We start from the raw sequence: 19,545 nt of genomic DNA on the forward strand, positions 1-19,545 counted from the left end.
AAGCACCACATCCACACATTTTTTGAATACTTCCAGGGACTGTGATTGTAGCACTTCCCTGGGCAGTCTGTTCCAATGCCTACCCACTCTCTCTGGGAAGATATTTTTTCCTAATATCTAATCTAAATCTCCCCTGGCACAACTTGAGCCCATTTCCTCTTATCCTATGACTTGTTACTTGGGAGAAGAGACCGAGCCCCGTCTCACTACAACCTCCTTTCAGGCAGTTGTAGAGAGCAATAAGGTCTCCCCTCAGCCTCCTCTTCTCCAAACTAAACAACCCCTACTCCCTCAGCTACTCCTCGTAAGACTTGTGCTCTAGACACTTCAACAGCTTCACCAGCTTCATGTTTTGCTTTTCGGGGGGGTGTCAAATCTGAGGGCCTTTCACCGTCTGAGCCTCCATTCATTTCAACCCCAGGGCACGTGGTGAGTCCCCATCCTCCCCTCTCCTCACCCCTCCAAATTCATTTCCAGGGAGTCTGGTGTATGCCATCACTCCTGTCATACATGAAGAAACCTGAGGAGAGAATGGGAGCTCATGGACCATCTCCCCTGCCCCTGGACACCAAGAAGAGAGCTTTTAAATCCAGAACATTTAGTCAGTGGAACACAATAGTACCATGAGCTTAACTCCCAAAACGCTGAGAAGACAAGGAGATCAGACTATTCAAAAAACCACTTCCCTGGACATTTTCTTGGCAGCAGCTTTGGAGGAAGAGCCCATCCTTCAGGCACTGGACCTGGGAGATTCTGTTTTATTGAAGAGCTGCTATTGTACATGCCACATAGCACACAGTGTTGTGCAACAGTCAGACACAATAAGATCAAGCCTCAAGACAAGGAGTATAAGCCCAGAAAATTATCTATAAGCAGGATTATTGCAAGAGAAGAAAACAGACTCCTGGCCTAAGAAAGACTCTGGGAAATGTGATGAGAAGGGAAGGCAGGTTATTCTCGATGAAACAGCGGCCATTGGGCCAGTTTCCATAGGGCATCCTTGAGCTCCTGGTTCCTCATGCTGTAGATGAGGGGGTTCACTGCTGGAGACACCACCCAGTCAAGAACTGGGGAGGAGATGAAGGAGGACTTCAAGTAGGCAAACATGGCAGTGCTGACAAACAGGGAGACCACGGCCACGTGAGGGAGGCACGTGGAAAAGGCTTTGTGCTGTCCCTGCTCAGAGGGGATCCTCAGCACGGCCCTGAAGATCTGCACATAGGACACCACAATGAATACAAAACACCCACAGACTAAACAGGCAGTAACCACAAGGATCCCAACTTCCCTGAGGTCGGCATGTGAGCAGGAGAGCTTGAGGATGTGGGGGATTTCACAGAAGAACTGGTCCAGGACATAGCCTTGGCAGAGGGGTAGGGAAAATGTATTGGCAGTGTGCAAGAGAGCATTGAGAAACGCACTGCCCCAGGCAGCTGCTGCCATGTGGACACAAGCTCTGCTGCCCAGCAGGGTTCCGTAGTGCAGGGGTTTGCAGATGGCAACATAGCGGTCATAGGCCATGACAGTGAGAAGAGAAAACTCTGCTGAAATGAAAAAGACAAACACAAAGACTTGGGCAGCACATCCCGAGTAGGAGATGGCCCTGGTGTCCCACAGGGAATTGGCCATGGCTTTGGGGAGAGTGGTGGAGATGGAGCCCAGGTCTATGAGGGAGAGGTTGAGGAGGAAGAAGTACATGGGGGTGTGGAGACGGCGGTCACAGGCTATGGTGGTGATGATGAGGCCGTTGCCCAGGAGGGCAGCCAGGTAGATGGCCAGGAAGAGCCAGAAGTGCAAGAGCTGCAGCTCCCGCGTGTCTGCGAACGCCAGGAGGAGGAAATCAGTGATGGAGCTGCCATTGGACATTTGCTGCCTCTGGGCATGGGGCCCTGGCGTAAGAGAAAAAGACAGTGACGAGTTAGGGCAGACATCTCTGAGCAAAATCAAAGCCATCTCGCATAGACCCTCTGCCTATCACACACAGACACCCTTTTCCTTTTCTAGGAGACTTTCCTTCAGCTCTGTGGCTGCAGCGCTGGTTGGTGCTGGCCAAGTGTGCAATGAAGAGCAGGCCCTCTGCCCGTGGGCTCTTGATAAATCAGCAGTGGTTCATGGGAATGGTGGGGGAATGGCCCAGTGCTGGTGTTCGACTTCGTCAGATGAAACTGCTCCCAGTGCAGAAGGGCCTGTCAGCATCTGCACTGCCTGTGCTAAGGAACGGGGATGGTAAAGGCAGTTTTAGAGTTCTAGGTTTTTTACAGCTTCCCCCTCCATCTCCCCTGGGGAGTTTTCTGGGATCTCAGAAACCCTCGGCATTTCTGCTGTACTCAGGGAGAACAGAGTGAGCCCTGCAAGGCAAGAGGGTTGCCTGTGGCTCAATGCAGAGTGAGGGGAACTGATCTGTCCCTCTGCCTAGTTCCCAGTTTCCCTGTGCTTGCACCTATCAGAGATGGAGGGTGGTTAAACCCCCATGTTATCCTGAAAAGCCACCAGACACTGCTGAGAGCAGAGGGATCCAGCGCAGACCACAAAATGCCTCATTTCACCAACCCAACAGCATTTCCTCAGCTGAAGAGTCTTTGCGTTCTCCATGGGGTTTTCCGATAAAACAGAGGTGCTATGGGACACGTTTGCATCCTGCAGGGCAGCTGACAGCTTGGACGGTCACCCTGAGGAGACAGCCGAGTGTCCTAATGATGGCATCACTGTAAGGGAAAATCAGCTCATTCCCCAGCCCCACAGACTGTATGGATGAGATCTCCACAGGTGAGAGGAAAGCTGGGACACCTGTTCCCATGGACACACCTGCATGGGATGACAGACAAGATCAGCGTGTGACTCTGCAGCTGAAACTCCCATCCCCTGGGGAGCCTGACAGCAAGAATGAAAGAAAATAACAATTACACAGACAAGTGGAGAAACGAGGAAAAATACAGTGAGGGTCTGGCTGAGAGAGGCAAGGGGAGAGGCAGCCGGGCACTCAGGACAGCGGTACCCTTACTCAGATGTGCCGGGCAGCTGCTCTCAGCCCCCGTGCTCTGCAGAGGGAAATGGGCTCATGGCTGAGAGAGGCACCAGGGCTCTGCTGGAGCTCTGGCTGCAGAGGAGGTGGTTTACGCCCTGAGGGCAGAGGCTTTGCTGGGTGGCAGACGAGGCAAGGGGGCTTGCTCAGAGGAAAGGGTCTGAATTGGAGGGGATGCTATGGAGTTTTCTGAATTCTCCCTCCCGCAGCATTTTAGCTTTTCATTTCCTCTCATTCCCTGGTCATTCTCCTGCTGCCGGGAGATTTTCCTCCTGGAAGGTGTTTCCCTGTGCCAGGTCTTTCCCTGTCCGGGCTCAGAGACCCCATCCCAGCATTTGTGCACGCACCTTGGCCCTACAGAAACCTGTCTGTCTGCAGGGCTCTCACTGGACGCATGTTCCTGTTTGCAGGTGCAAAAGGACAGGTCAGAACAACCCTGATGGGTCCAGCAAAGCTGATGCTGGTGCTGTCTATAGGCAGAGGAGTGGCTGAAGGCACTTTATCAGGCTTCTATCAGGCTTACTGATACGTCAAAGTTACAGCTCGGGAGTCTCAGTGACTTGTTCAAGCAAGAGAGCTCCTATTGCATTTCTCCCCCCATACTCCCCAAGAGTAGGAAACTGAAAACACAGATGCAGAAAAGCTCTGTATCTTTACAGTAATCCCTGCCTTGACCTTCCCCTTGAAAAGTCCCCCAGGAAATGTCCTGGGGTCATCTGGAGCTGTGAGCAGCCCTGACCCACGCAGCACCCCCTTGACAGAAGAAGGTCCTTCTCCTGCAGGAGTTGCTTCTTCCACCCACAGCTTCTCCCTGCACTGCTGTTGGGAGCTCCCCAGGCAGGCTGAGTGCCAACACTGGCAAGAGACAAAGTCCCTGCCGCGGCACACAGCCCCCTGGGTTGCAGGGTCCCTGCTCTGAAGGACGGCCCTGGGCACCCCTGCCTGCACACCCAGCTTCACACCCTCCAGCCATCCGTGGGTGAATGCAGCCATCATGCCCTGTCCCTCTGACTATGCACCAGGGAAGCCCTGTAACAAAGCACGTCCTTTTTCTGTACACTGGAGAAACTGTGAGAGTCCTCCTGGCAGATCCCATAGGCTGTGGTTATGTGACAGCTTTAGGAGGTCATTCCAGGAACCAGAGCTGCATTGCCCTGCAGCCAGAGACTTACCCTCTTCAGGGCTGTGAAGATTTTTCTCCAAGTGGGCTCTCCTCTGTCCTCCCACCCCACACTGCCTTTAACCTCTGTCACTTCCCTCGTCTCCCCTCGGTGCCTGCAGGCAGTGCCCTCAGCCCTGCTGCGCTTTGCAGAGGAGCTGCTCCTGGGCAGAGCTGTCTCTCTGCAGGGCTGCCCACTTGCCAGGAGCTCCCTCCAGCCCAGGAGCCCAGCCCAGCTCAGCAGCAGAGGCCCAGCCCAAGGCAGCACTTTCTCTGCCCCTCTGGGCTCCCTCCAGGTGTCCCTGGGGCTCCAGGGGAACCTGCTGTGAAACAGAATGAAGGAATCACTTACTCCCAGCAGTGTAATTTCTCTTAACAGAGACAGAGTTCGGTCCTATAATAACGTTTTCTTGTCCCATCATTAGGCAGGACACCCAGAGAGTGACGGGGAGGGGTCTCTCTTACCCCTGCTGAGGGAAGGGAGTCAGCAGAGTCAAGTGAGGCATCTCATCCTGAGTCTGTAGTTCTGGGGCTAGAAGGGTGTCACGGTTTAACCCCAGCCAGCAACTAAGCACAACGCAGCTGCTCACTCACTCCCCACCAGTGGGATGGGGAGAGAATCAGAAGGGTAAAAGGGAGAAAACTCATGGGTTGAGATAAGAACAGTTTAATAATTGAAGTAAAATAAATTAGAACAGTTAAATAGGCAAAGCAAAAACCGTGCACGCAAACAAAGTAAAGCAAGTAATTCATTCACTACTTCCCATGGGCAGGCAGGTGTTCAGCCATCTCCAGGAAAGCAGGGCTCCATCACACGTAACGGTTACTTGGGAAGACACACGCCATCATACCCAATGTCCCCCCTTCCTTCTTCTTCCCCCAGCTTATATACTGAGCATGACGTCATATGGTATGGAATAGCCCTTGGGCCAGTCTGGGTCAGCCCCCCTGGCTGTGCCCCCTCTCATCTTCTTGCATAACCGGCAGAGCAGGGGAATCTGAAAAGTCCTTGCCCAGTGTGAGCACCACTTAACACCTATTTAGCAACAGCTTAGGACTACTTAGCAAGAACCAAAGCATCAGTGTATCATCGCCATTGTTCTCATCCTAAACCCAAAACACAGCCCCATACCGGCTACCAAGAGGAAAGTTAACTCTGTCCCAGCTGAAACCAGGACAGTATCCACCCCTTATTCCATACCATTTACATCATGCTCAGGTCCCACATTATCCAATACATCCTCTTTAACCACCACCCCTTTTGTCCCAAAAATGTCCATTGAGCTCATTTAGTCCATGACTTTGGGCTCTATCTGTGATAGTGGTCACTCAGGACAGGAGAGGTCGTGTGTTGCGTGGAGTTATTGGGCACCAAAGCCAGCTCAGGTCAGGTCACTGCTGCACTTGCACTACTTCTTGTAAGGATTCTCCTCCATTGGTTCAGGTGGTTCCTGCTATGTAATTCCTATAACATGCAACTCAAATCCCGGGTCACAACAATTTAAAAGTATTTCCATTACAGTCTCCACCCCTGGCCCCTTTGGGCCAGGTTATAGGGTTTAACACTGCAATGGAGTCCTCCCCTTGCCCCTGCTCCGGCGTGGGGTCCCTCCCACGGCACAGTCTTCCATGAACTTCTCTAACGTGAGTCCTTCCCACGGGCTGCAGTTCTTCACGAACTGCTCCAGCGTGGATCACCCCCAGGGTCACAAGTCCTGCCAGCAAACCTGCTCCAGCGTGGGCTCTTCTCTCCACGGGTCCACAGGTCCTTCCAGGAGCCTGCTCCAGCGCAGGCTTCCCATGGAGTCACAGCCTCCTTCAGGCATCCACCTGCTCCAGCATGGGGTCCTCCATGGGCTGCAGGTCGATCTCTGCTCCACTCTTAACTTCCATGGGCTGCTCTGACATGGGATTATCCACGTCCACAGACACTTTGGGCTATCGTGCTCCCGCAGGGACTCGTCCCACAGGTCACAGTCCCTTCGACTCGAGTTCACACTGGAGTTCCAGCCTGTCCAGTACAGCAGCACAGAAAAACAGCAGCCATGCGCTGGCCATCTGCCAGCCCAGGCACGTGGCCATTGCTGTTATCAAAATATTCCCAAGCGCAGCAGAGTAAGATGATAAGCAGGACAGCAGTACAGCAAGCAGCAAAAGCAAAAAGCAGCCACTAACAAGCACTAGACTCCAGCATACAGTAAGGCAAGCAAGCCCCGTGGCAAGCACAGAAGCCTGCCGATTAACAGCTAAACAGCAATAACAGCTGTAAATTAGATCTAGCGCATTCCAATTAAATCTGTTGTTCTCTCGAAACCTTCGAGCCCCACATTGGGCGCCAAAAAGGACCGTCGTGGTTTAACCCCAGCCAGCAACTAAGCACCACACAGCTGCTCGCTCACTCCCCACCAGTGGGATGGGGAGAGAATCAGAAGGGTAAAAGGGAGAAAACTCATGGGTTGAGATAAGAACAGTTTAATAATTGAAGTAAAATAAATTAGAACAGTTAAACAGGCAAAGCAAAAACCGTGAACGCAAACAAAGCAAAACAAGGAATTCATACACTACTTGCCATGGGCAAATTAACTCTATCCCAGTTGAAACCAGGAAACCAAGTGATGGGAGGAAAGGCAGCAAAAAGAGTGTAGGCCTCTGTGAATTAGCTGGGGTCTGGCACTTGGAGGGCCATGCTGTCATTCCCTTGTACGCCCCATAAAGAATCAAGCTGGGAAGTGTGCAAGTCTGACTCAACAAGGTTCATGGACAGGCAAGGCTGTGTCTCTGGCTGTGTCTGGAGACCCGTACACCTACAGTACAGATCAAGCTGGGTGAAAGTGGGCATAAATGGTCTCCAGGGCCCATGGACAGAGGTGGGGGTGGAAGCCACAGGTAATGCTGGTCAGGGCTGTGAAGGTCTATGGGTGCTCTCAGGGCCCTGAAAATATCCCCATGGGATCCCACCTGCCAGTGCCCTCAGTAGGCCAAATTCTTGTTCCCTGATGTGCAGGGTCTGCTCTCTGCTCCTCTCCTTCCCCATGTCCCTGAGGATCTGGAGACCACAATTTCATGGCCACTACAGCCTTCAGGTCTTCACATGCCTGACCAGCTCTTCCTCTTTTGGGAGTACCAGACCCAGGAGAGAAGAGGAGTGGGTGGCCCATTTAGAAGCTGACCAACACACAAGCCAACATCTAGCTTGTAACATGTCCCAGAGAGACCCTCCATATATGAGATGTCCTCACATCACACAAGGCTAACCCACTTCTCATCTCCCCTGTCAGTCTCTCCTCAAGACGCTATATCTCCATTATAAGAAAAGCTGTGGAACCTCTACTTCTCTACCTCAGCTCTTATTCCACTGATGTCACAGCTCTGTGATGGCACAGGGGGCTCCCGCTCTCTGTGCCCCAGGCTCTGGGCTTGGTGCCCATTTGGGTTGCAGCACCTCAGATGTGGCACCAGGGCCAAGGGCAGACTTGTCACATAGAAACCTGGTGCCCAGAGATGGGACCCCGTGTGTGGAAAGGCTTGGCTTCCCAGCAGAGGCACGCTGGAGTGGGTGGCAGGTGGTGCCATAATGGTGGATGAGGTTCCCACACCGAGAGCAAAAGCTGCAGTCCCCAAGGGCAGAGAGAAAGAGGCCTGGGCTGTGCAGCCCTGGCAGGAGAGGGCTTTGCTGTCCCAGGTGACTCTGCAGCACCGTGGGGCCTGTGCCAGAGGTGGAGCTGATTTGCAAGAAGGACAAGGTGCTGCTGAGAAAGTCCCTGGGGGAGGACAGACTGTGATCTAGCCACACTGTGGATGTCATGCTGAGGGCTCACTGGTGAGTGGTGACTGGAGGTGACCCTTCCCCTCCACTCAGCACTGGCGAGGCCCCATCTGGAGTGCTGTGTCCAGTGCGGGGCTCCTCACTACAATAAAGTTCTTGACCTACGAAAGCAAGTCCAGCAAAGGGCCATAAAGCTGGTTTAAGGGACTGCAGCGTCTTTCATAGGAGGAAATGCTGAGAGATGTGGGACTGTTCAGTCTGGAGAAGAAAAGGCTTGGAGGGATCTTGTTAATGTGTACAAATACCTGATGGGAGGGCATGAAGACCAGGGAGCCAAACTCTTCTCAGTAGTTCCCAGTGACAAGACAAGGGGCGATGGACACAGCCAAAAACACATGAAATGCCATCTGAACCCAAGAAAGCACTTTTTGGCTGTGAGGGTGGTCAACCACTGGAACAGGATGCCCAGAGAGGCTGTGGAGTCTCCATCCATGGAGATATTCTCAACCCAGCTAGACAAGGTGCTCAGCAACCTGCTCTAGCTGACGCTGCCTCAGCTGGGGGGTTGAACTACAGGATCTCCAGAGGTCCCTTCCAATCTCAACATTTCCGACATTCAGTGAGTATGAAGGAGAAAAATAAGACAGAAAGAAAGGAACAACACCTAGCCTTGACCACAAGTATGGTGGGATCCCATGGAGAGGATGGAAGCTGGAGCAGGGGAGAAGTGTGAGGAGGAAGGAGCAGGAGAGATGTTCTGTAGTGACTGTTAACCACCTCTTCACCCCTACTCCTCGTGGTGTTGGGGTAGGTAGAAGAACTGGGAACAATGGAGTAATGTGAGCCTGGGCGAAAGTGTGAGGGGAATGGTCTTTAATATTTTTGTCATTGTTTCTCACAATCCAAATCTTTTTATAATTGGCAACAAATGAATTTGATCTTCCCTAAGTCAACGGGTCTTTGTCCATGATGGCAATTGGTAACTGATCTCCTTTACTTTATCTTGAGCCATGAGTTATTCCATCTTATTTTCTCCCTTTGTCCTGCTGAGGCAGGGGAGGGAGTGAGCAGCTGGGTGGGTGTATGGCTGCTGGCCAAGGCTAACCCACTACAGAAGCACCACATCAGGACTGCTGCATGCAGCATGGGTCTTCCCAGCAGAAGAAAGACCCTGACAGCTGGAGCAAGTCCTGCAGAGGCCAGAAGGGTGGCTGGGACCTGGAGCACATTATGGACAAGGAGAGGCTGAGAGAGAGGGGTTCCTTAGAAATCATTCAGAACAAAGCACAGGAGCAAGAACCCACCCCGGCTGGTGTGATCGCAATCAATGGAGATTTTCAGTATTTGTTGAGACAAGGCCATGAGCACCTGTTCAAGCTGGATCTGTCTGAGAACTGGCTTGGCTGAGAGACCAGCTGTGGCAAGAGCTCTGGGGCTTGTTTGCAATAAATGTCAGTAGGAAACTCGTTCCCTTTTTCTTAATACTGGTGGTGGAGTTGGGCATCACAGAGCCCCGGGGGAGGATGGGGCTGACCCTGCAGGAAACGTCCCTTCTCAGGGCTGGGGAGTACGAACAGAGATGGAAATGGCCAGTGTGTGGCACTGTTCTGGGACAGTTTTCCCTGGGCAGCTTCTGCAGGGTGTCCAGGGAACATGGCACAGACCTGGCCCCTCTCTTCTGCACCTTCGGTGCCTTGCTTCCTTCACCATGATGCCTGACTCTGCACTGGCAGCACCCTGCTGGCTGCCCCCACCCTGCACACTCACACAGCTTAGCTCTACACTGCTGCTTTCCTCTCCCGGGCACTTCCCAGCCCAGCCCAGCCCCTCCCCACCTCTCCCCACCTCCCCTGCCCTCTCCCCAGCCCAGTGCAGCAGAGCAGCCCAGCCTTGGCTGGCCCCACGGCAGCGCCCATCGCAGGGTGCTGCAGAGCTCTGGGCACTCACCCCACAGCCCCAGACCCTCTGAAGGGCACAGCAGCTGCTGGGGAGAAGAGAGGGGGGCTTCAGGCTCCGCATCAGCCCCAGGGATGGTGCTGGCCCCAAGGGCACAAGGAAACAGAGGCTAGGCGCTCTCTGGCTCTCCTGAATTCCTATTGTACGTGATGCCCAACGCTGACTGAATTTACCCCCTCCTCTGCTCCCACCAGCCCCGCTCCCCAGGACAGCATGAGAGTCCTGGCGCTCCTCAGGCAGCTCCTGCATCTCTCCACTCTCCCTGCCCTCTGCCTGCTGGGCTCCTACTGACTCCCATGGCAGAGTCCTTGTTTTGCATACCTCAGTTTAATCATAGAATCATAGGATCATTAAGGTGGGAAAGGACCCCACAGATCATCGAGTCCAACCTCTTAACCTCACTGCCTGGTCCACCTCTAAGCCATGTCCCTAAGCACCACATCCACACATTTTTTGAATACTTCCAGGGACTGTGATTGTAGCACTTCCCTGGGCAGTCTGTTCCAATGCCTACCCACTCTCTCTGGGAAGATATTTTTTCCTAATATCTAATCTAAATCTCCCCTGGCACAACTTGAGCCCATTTCCTCTTATCCTATGACTTGTTACTTGGGAGAAGAGACCGAGCCCCGTCTCACTACAACCTCCTTTCAGGCAGTTGTAGAGAGCAATAAGGTCTCCCCTCAGCCTCCTCTTCTCCAAACTAAACAACCCCTACTCCCTCAGCTACTCCTCGTAAGACTTGTGCTCTAGACACTTCAACAGCTTCACCAGCTTCATGTTTTGCTTTTCGGGGGGGTGTCAAATCTGAGGGCCTTTCACCGTCTGAGCCTCCATTCATTTCAACCCCAGGGCACGTGGTGAGTCCCCATCCTCCCCTCTCCTCACCCCTCCAAATTCATTTCCAGGGAGTCTGGTGTATGCCATCACTCCTGTCATACATGAAGAAACCTGAGGAGAGAATGGGAGCTCATGGACCATCTCCCCTGCCCCTGGACACCAAGAAGAGAGCTTTTAAATCCAGAACATTTAGTCAGTGGAACACAATAGTACCATGAGCTTAACTCCCAAAACGCTGAGAAGACAAGGAGATCAGACTATTCAAAAAACCACTTCCCTGGACATTTTCTTGGCAGCAGCTTTGGAGGAAGAGCCCATCCTTCAGGCACTGGACCTGGGAGATTCTGTTTTATTGAAGAGCTGCTATTGTACATGCCACATAGCACACAGTGTTGTGCAACAGTCAGACACAATAAGATCAAGCCTCAAGACAAGGAGTATAAGCCCAGAAAATTATCTATAAGCAGGATTATTGCAAGAGAAGAAAACAGACTCCTGGCCTAAGAAAGACTCTGGGAAATGTGATGAGAAGGGAAGGCAGGTTATTCTCGATGAAACAGCGGCCATTGGGCCAGTTTCCATAGGGCATCCTTGAGCTCCTGGTTCCTCATGCTGTAGATGAGGGGGTTCACTGCTGGAGACACCACCCAGTCAAGAACTGGGGAGGAGATGAAGGAGGACTTCAAGTAGGCAAACATGGCAGTGCTGACAAACAGGGAGACCACGGCCACGTGAGGGAGGCACGTGGAAAAGGCTTTGTGCTGTCCCTGCTCAGAGGGGATCCTCAGCACGGCCCTGAAGATCTGCACATAGGACACCACAATGAATACAAAACACCCACAGACTAAACAGGCAGTAACCACAAGGATCCCAACTTCCCTGAGGTCGGCATGTGAGCAGGAGAGCTTGAGGATGTGGGGGATTTCACAGAAGAACTGGTCCAGGACATAGCCTTGGCAGAGGGGTAGGGAAAATGTATTGGCAGTGTGCAAGAGAGCATTGAGAAACGCACTGCCCCAGGCAGCTGCTGCCATGTGGACACAAGCTCTGCTGCCCAGCAGGGTTCCGTAGTGCAGGGGTTTGCAGATGGCCACGTAGTGGTCATAGGCCATGACAGTGAGAAGAAAATACTCTCCTCCAACGAAGAAGACAAAGAAAAAGACCTGTGCAGCACATCCCAGGTAGGAGATGGCCCTGGTGTCCCACAGGGAGTTCTCTAGGGCTTTGGGGAGAGTGGTGGAGATGGAGCCCAGGTCGATGAAGGAGAGGTTGAGGAGGAAGAAGTACATGGGGGTGTGGAGGCAGTGGTCGCAGGCTATGGCAGTGATGATGAGGCCGTTGCCCAGGAGGGCAGCCAGGTAGATGGCCAGGAAGAGCCAGAAGATCAGGAGCTGCAGCTCCTGCGTGTGTGCAAATGCCAGGAGGAGGAACTCGTTCGTGGAGCTGCCATTGGACATCTGCTGCTTCTGGGCATGGAAACTGCCAGAGGAGAGAAAAGAGGAAAATTCAGAGAAGTTTCTCTGAGCCAAATTTCATTCATTCATTGTGCAATACCTAAGGGTGCTTTTCTTTCCTGGGGGGCTGTTACACAGCTCCGAGGCTTCAGCTCTAGTTTGTGCTGGCTGAGTGTGCTGTGCAGAGCCGCGCCCTCTCCCCAGGGGCTCCGGAAGGGTCAGCCCTGCTTTCTAGCAAGGACCCATGGAGGCAGCAACAGCCCAGGGTGTTTGGAAGGAGGCTTCCTGGGGAGGAGTTCCCTGTGCTGCACTAGAGCGGAGGGCAAAAAGCCCAGAAGGACGCTTTCTTCCCCAGAGGAAGGTGGGAGATGAGGTGCAGCAAATATGTTGCGTTATACTGTGTTTTAGTATTCAGACACCCCCATCCCACTTGGGAAATGGCCTTGGAAGGGCTGAAATTCCGCCGTTGCCCCGTTGCCTCAGTGCAAACCTCCATCAGTGCTCCCATGCAGGAGGGCTGCTCTGTCCATCAGCCTGGTGCCCAGCTGCTCTGGGCTTGCACCGCTCTCAGCTGCAGGACGACTGCACCCAGACGTTGCTCTGCAAAAGACACTGGAGTGTCCTGGGAGCAGAGGGGTCCTGTTCCAGGTGCAGAGTTCAAAACACCTCTCCTTTCCAGCACAGCTCTGCGGAGTATGAGGAGGACAGGGCAAGGATGCTGATTGGCATGGGCAGATGGGGTGCTCTCAGACATCTCCTAGGTCCTGCAGGAGAGCTGTGCCCTTCTGGAGGGATGCTGACAGCCCCGCAGGACTCCCTGCCCAGCATAATCAGGTGTCTTAAGGTGAGGTCTGCTAAGGGAAGCAGTGCCTCATTGCCCAAGCACTGAGTGCAGCGTCTGGAGCCTGGAAAACGATGAGAGGGCTTGGGCACCTTGGTCCCATGGAAACACCTCCAGGGCAGCGCCCTCCAGGTCAGGGCCAGAGCAGGCACTCCCCACCCCCACCCCTTGCCCCACACCACCACCGTTACTGCCAGGGACCCCACGAGCAGGAAGAAGAGCAGCACAAGCAGGGGCAGGAACAAAGAAGAACTCTGTGACTCTCCTCCTAAGGGAAGCAAGGAGAGGAGAGGCGTCCGGGCACTCAGGAAAGCCTTCTCCTTCCCCAGCAGAGCACAGCACCTCCCAGTTAGCAAAAGCGCAGGGCAGTCGCTCTCAGCCCCTTTGCTCTGCAGAGGGAAGTGGCCACGTGTCAGGAGAGATGGCCCTCTGCTGTGCCAGAGCTCTGGCTGCAGAGGAGGCAACTCCTGCCCTGGACCACACAGCCTTGAGGGCAGAGGCTGTGCTGGGTGGGAGACGAGAGCAGGGGTCTTGCGCAGAGGAAGGTGTCTGCATTGGAGGGCATGACAGGGAGCTTCCCAAATTCTCCCTCCCATGACATTTGGGGTTGGAGGTTCCTAGAGCTCTCTGCCCATGTCTCTGCTGCCTGGAGCTGTTTCTCTGCCCTCCAGTTTTTCCCTGTCAGGGATCACAGACCCCATCACTCACTCCTGTCTGCTCAGCTCTGACCTGATGAAACCTCCCAGTTCCAGGCACTCTCTAGAGGTACTCCCCGCTTGCAGGCAGTAAGGAGCAGGTCAGAGAAACCCTGCTGAGGCCAGCTAAGGTGATGCTGGTGCTCTCTGGAGGTAGAGGAGGGGATGGAAGCAGTTGCCTTGGCTCCTGCCAGACCTACTGATCTCTCAGCGTGGCAGCTCAGGACTCTCAGGCTCCCTCGCCAAACGCAGCAGCACCTTTTCCCTTTGTCCTGAAACAGCAGGAAACTGGAAGCACGGCCTCAGGAAAGCTCTTTACCTTTAAGGTATCCCCTGCCTTGCTCTTCCTCTGCAAGAGTGCCCTCTGAAATGCCCTGGGCAGCTCTGGCTGCACACCCTGCCTTCACCCCTTCCCCCTTGTCTAACATGAGCCCCTGGGCTGGGTGGCCTCCTGACAGACCCTGGAGGCTATGAACGCTTTCGGAGACCCTTCCCGCAACGGCAGCTGCATTGCCCTGCACCAAGAGACTTCCCGTGTCAAGGGCTGGAAAGGTTTCTTCCCTTGCAGCTCTCCTCTCTCCTCCCACTCCAGCCTGCCTTTAATCTCGCTCTGCCCTACTCCTTTGCCCAGAGCCCTGCTGCGCTTGGCAGAGGAGTTGCTCCTTGGCAGAGCTGTCTCTCTGCACTGCTGCCTGCTTCCCAGGAGCTCCCTCCACCCCAGGAGCCTGTCTCAGCCCCGGAGGAGGGCACCTGCCCAAGACGTCACTTTCTCTGCCCCCACCCCACTCGGCGCTCCCTCCAGGTCTCCCTGGGGCTCTCCAGGAACCTGCTTGGGAAGAGACTGAAGGAATCACCGATGTTGCCTCTCTCACCTCTGCAGAGAGGTTTCTTTGCAGCAGTGCCCTTTCTCCTCTCCCAGACACAGTTAGGTCTGAGAATCCCCCTGCCTTGGCCCATCATGAGGCAGGACACCTGGAGACTGCCAGGGAGGCATCTCCTTCAGCCATACTGAGGGAAGGCAATCAGCTGAGTCAATGGAGGCATCTCATGCTGGATTTGTAGTGCAGGGGCTGGAAGGGACCTCAGCTCCCTCCCCTGCCTGCCACAAACCCCCAGGAGGTGGGATTCCCCTTGCTTTAGTCATGGCGTCTGTTACAATTAGGCACCTGCACTCCTTTTCTATAGTCCCATGGTCAGTGATGGAGATGGAGACCAGGAGTTGACACACAAGCCACTGGTGACATTTGAGGTGCCAGATGTAGTCCATGATAATGGAGCAGTACTGAGAGACTGGGAAACATCTGGGGGCATCGTCCTGTATCCTGGAGAGGATGCCAGCCGAAATGACTGCAGATGCCCACATTAGGACATCACCACCTGTCCCTACTCACGCTGTTCAGGGCTGCCCATAGAGGTGTTCAGCTGAGCAAAAATGCAATTCTGTGCCCAAGAGTGAAGTCGCTCTCTTTCTCCCCTCTTGACCTGTATTGACCAGATGTGCACTGGCTGTAACAAGAGTTGTCTCACACATCCCCACGGAGCCCAACCTAATGGAGGGCAGTTGCTCACTGAATGGCCAAATACAGGCCTGTAGGGCTCTGTGAGACGCCAAGGCTCTCCACCAAAACTGCCTGTGGCTGGTGGGGACAGCACAGGACCTGCAGGAAAGCCACGTCCCCTCAGAGTGGGTGCGTGACAGACACCCCAGGCAGCATCTCCGATTCCTTCGGTACTTGTGTGCAAGTGACTGATCCCCACCCCTGCAGTGAGGCCAGCTCTGCCCCATCTCTATCCGGTAGGTGCAAGGCACTGCATGAATTGGAAGCACGTTGCACTGGGGTCTCCACCTGCGGGCCTACGTTCTCAACATCTTCTGGTTCTCCTCTCCCCCATTCTTTACTCACCCTCTTGATGATACACTCTTCAAAGAGTCCAATGAATCTGGAGGTCAACAGGTTGGATGAGCCCTTGTGGGTGAGGATCGGAGGAGAGGCCAGTTTGGGCAACATCGTGGTGGGAAATGAAGAACCTGCAATCAAGGTGGACAAGCTCTTACTTAAGCAACTCAAGGATGTCTCCAGATCAGTGACCTGGGGCTCTTTCTGGGGGCTTTAATGACCCTGACTTTCATTGGAGGGGGAAGACAGCACTGTGAAAACAGACCAATAGGTTTCTGGAGGATGTTGGAGCAATTTCTTAGGAAAGCCACCAGCTGGACCAACATAGACGATGCTCACCTGGCTCAGGTCCTTGCAAACCATGAAGAGCTGGTGAGGGACGTGAAAACCAGTGTCATCCTTGGCTGTAGCGACCATGAAATAGGGGGGTGCAGCTCTTGAGCAGCCTGAGGAAGGAGGGAGCAGAGTGCAGGTGTCAGACCTCAGAGGGGAAGACTTTGGCCTGTTCAGGGGGCTTTTAGTGGGGAATCCCATGGGCAGCAGTGAGGGGCAGCACAACTCAGTACAGCTGGTCTTTAAAGCCAGAATTGCTCACAAAGAGCAGTGGTGAGTCCATAGCTGACGAGACCAGCTTGGGTGAAGAGGAAACTCCTGAGGAAGCTCCATAGTTAGTAGAAGCAGAGAGGAGAGGCAGATGCAGAGGCTCACTTGAGAGGGAGGAATTTAGAAATAGACTTTAGGAAACCCACAGCTTCCCTAGAGATGACCCTTGCCGGGGAGTCCAAGGATAAAACTAAACTAAAACTGAACCAAATATTCTTCCTCATAGGTGGAGAAAGGGCGATGGGGCCATCATGCAGTCCCCCATACCTACGGAATGGGGAACGTTCCCAGCCCTTAGGAAAAACTCTTCCCTCTCTCTCTCATGACCTGCATAGTGTTTGTGCTTGAGAAAACCCTCATCATCATGCACGTGGTGGCAAACCAGCATCTGCACACCCCCATGGGCTTCTTCTTGGGCCATTTGTCTTCCCTGGAGATCTTCTACAGACCCACCACCCTGCCCCAGCTGATGGCCAGCTGCATGACTGGGGACAGCACCACCTCTGCTCATCACGGTGTTGGTATTGTTTCCTGCACCTTTTGCATGTACTGAGTGTTTACTACCCGTGACCACATCCTACGATCTGTACTGGGCTGTGTGCCACGCCCTGCTCTCTACAAGACTCATGAACCGGCAGGTCTGTCTCCAGAGGGCAGCTGCCCCTTTGCTAGGGGCATTTCTGGTGAGTGGTGAGTACATAGCTGACAAGACCAGCTTGGGTGAAGAGGGAGTTCATGAGGAAGCTCCATAGGTAGTAGAAGCAGAGAGGAGGTGGATGCAGAGACTCACTTCAGATGGAGGAATTTAGAAATAGCCATGGCTTTAGGAAACCCACAGCTTCCCTAGAGATGGCCCTTGCAAGGGAGTCCAAGGTACCCGAACTGCTTCAGTACAGTTCCTGCTTCAGTAACAGTTACAGAAGAAACACAGATAACGTGGGGCCACTCCTGAATTCAGTGAGAGCAGATGCAGAGGTCTGACATACTCCGCGTCCTCTTTGTCTCAGTCTTTCCCAGCAAGGTCTTCAAGGCCTTTGTACCTCCAGGCAGCACCCAAGGACAACCCTCATCATCATCTCTGAAAGGTCAAGGAGATCAGGGAACTCCCTGAAGACTGACAAATGGCAAATGATGCAAGCATCTATGAAAAAGTCCCAGCAGATGAGCTGGGGCACTAAAGGCTGCTTAGGCTCACTTTGGTTGAGGAGTGTGTCCCTTGGCATGTCCTCTTGCATCCCACGTTTGGGCAGTGCTTTCTGCATGGTGGAATAAGTTGGCGGGTGAAGAAGTGATTGGCTGGTTGGGCTTGGAGGGACATGGTGAACTGCAAACTAAGCAAATAGAAAAGTAAAAGAAATATGAACAAAGGAAGCAAAAGATATGTCTTGTTGTACTTTGTGGATATTAAAATTCCTTAGGCCCTTCTCCTCCCTCTTGATTTCTTTCAAAATATTTGTCCTGTGGTGGGGCAGGAGGCCTGGTTTGGTTTGGTTTGGGTTTCTTTTCTCTTTTTTTTTTTAATGAAGAACAATTTGGGGAATTAGGGTGGATTGAGTTCCAGGAGCACAGATGCCTGGTGTCCCCCTCCTCCATCTGCAGTTTCCGTTGGAGGGTCCCCGTCTCCCACGGCCCCTTGCGGTCACTCCCAGTCCCGGGTGAGGGTATCAGGCCCACCAGGACCTCCTGAAGTGGCACTGGAGGCTTCTGGTCAGGAACCGAGCTCAGCCTGCAAAGATGAGGACGTGGGCTCTACATTTACATAGGACGGGCACATTTTCATCCGCTGAAATGTTTGAATACTTTTAATAGAGAGTGAATATTTATCCAGTGTTGCCATCATGGAACTTTCCAGGATGTGCACTGCTCTCAGGAGCAGAAACCTGCATCTTCCCAGCACTTGCTCTGTCCAGTATGGAGTCTATGGCATCTCACTGATCTTTTAGGTAGTTCCACATGTCCTGATTCAACTGACCATTTCTCAAGTCATCTTCTCAGCAGACTCTCTGCACATAGGCCTTTTCCAGTCTCCATCCATCCTCCCGGTACTCTCCATTCACTCAGAGCCCCTCCCCAAGCGCTGTTGGAGCTTCAGGCAGTTTAAAGCTTGCTGCTCCCATCACCTGGCTGTCAACTCCCTCATTGCCTTTCTCTCTGTCCTTCCCTATGAATCTCCCTGAAGATTTCCCACTCAAAAGTAGAGTAGTGGAATTTAGCAGAGGCAACTTGGACTTACTAGACAGCTGAGGAATGCATTTTATTCTCTACTGAACTACTTTTCCCCTTTTTTTACTTATTTTTGGTTTTGTTCTTGTTAATGAAGAGAAATGCTGGGTCTGTGTGCAGCCACTTCCCCAAGGAAAGCAGATGGGAATCGATGTGGAGACATTCAGCTCCAACCTGAGTGGGAAAAGCTTCGATGTTAACAGGAGTGATGCCTCAGGTGACTGGTGAGAGGAATGGCAGATGGGCAAGAGGGATTGAAGAGTGTCTCTGGAGTGTCTGACAGAAAGGGTCTTGCTTGTCCTACGTATTCCTATTTCATCATGAGACAGCCTGGATCAATACGAGGTGGAGATTGTTGAGATTTTTTATTCTGTAAGCAGGAACATAAAGTAAACTGGAAAAAACTGGATTAAAATCTGCAAGATTCTGAGGGTGTCAGTGGGCCCCCGAGGGCCGTCACCGATGAAGCCATGAAGGGAAGCACGGGTGGAGGTACCCATCCCTGGGGGCTGCCTTTAACTGGCGAGAGGTCAGCACCGGTTACAGGTGACCAAGGCAACATGCAGGTGGCTCTGCTGCCCCGTGAGCCCTTGATGTGTTTCATCAAGAAGGACGAGCAAGCTCTGATCCCTGGGCCCTGGGAAGGGAGATCCTTTTCCTCATGCGTTGCTCAGGGCTCTTCATGGAGCAGTGTGATGTGGGGGTGTGTGATGACGAGTGCAGGATGACCCTAGGACTGCCTGAGCTCTGCGGGGGGATGAGGAGGCCCCAAGTCCGTGGGGCTGTAAGGACATGGTGTCCCCTCGTGGCTCTTGGTGGCAGTGACAATATTGAGAGGTGAGAGGAGAGAGATCTTGGCTGTGTTGGGGAGGTCCCAGCCCCACCACAGGCTCTCCCATGCTGTCCCATACCTGCAGTAGTTCTCCTGCAGACTTTGGCCACTTCCCTGCTTCCCCACCTCACTTTCCAAATGTCTTTCTGTGCTCCCTGCCTTTTCCTTCTGTTGTGGTTTAGCCCCAGTTTGCAACCAAGCGCCACAAAGCTGCTTGCTCACCCTTTCCCCTGCCCCGGTGGGATGTGGGAGAGAA

At 53.3% G+C, this 19,545-nt stretch overlaps 1 pseudogene; it reads right to left on the bottom strand.

Annotated features, from left to right (window-relative positions):
- Positions 1-951: 951 nt before the first annotated feature.
- Positions 952-15,742, bottom strand: LOC148051119 (olfactory receptor 14I1-like; annotated as a pseudogene).
- Positions 15,743-19,545: the final 3,803 nt, after the last annotated feature.

Source organism: Nipponia nippon, unplaced genomic scaffold, assembly GCF_047370975.1.
Source record: "Nipponia nippon isolate SJK-2023a ecotype South Korea unplaced genomic scaffold, ASM4737097v1 scaffold_68, whole genome shotgun sequence".
Lineage (NCBI taxonomy): Eukaryota > Metazoa > Chordata > Aves > Pelecaniformes > Threskiornithidae > Nipponia > Nipponia nippon.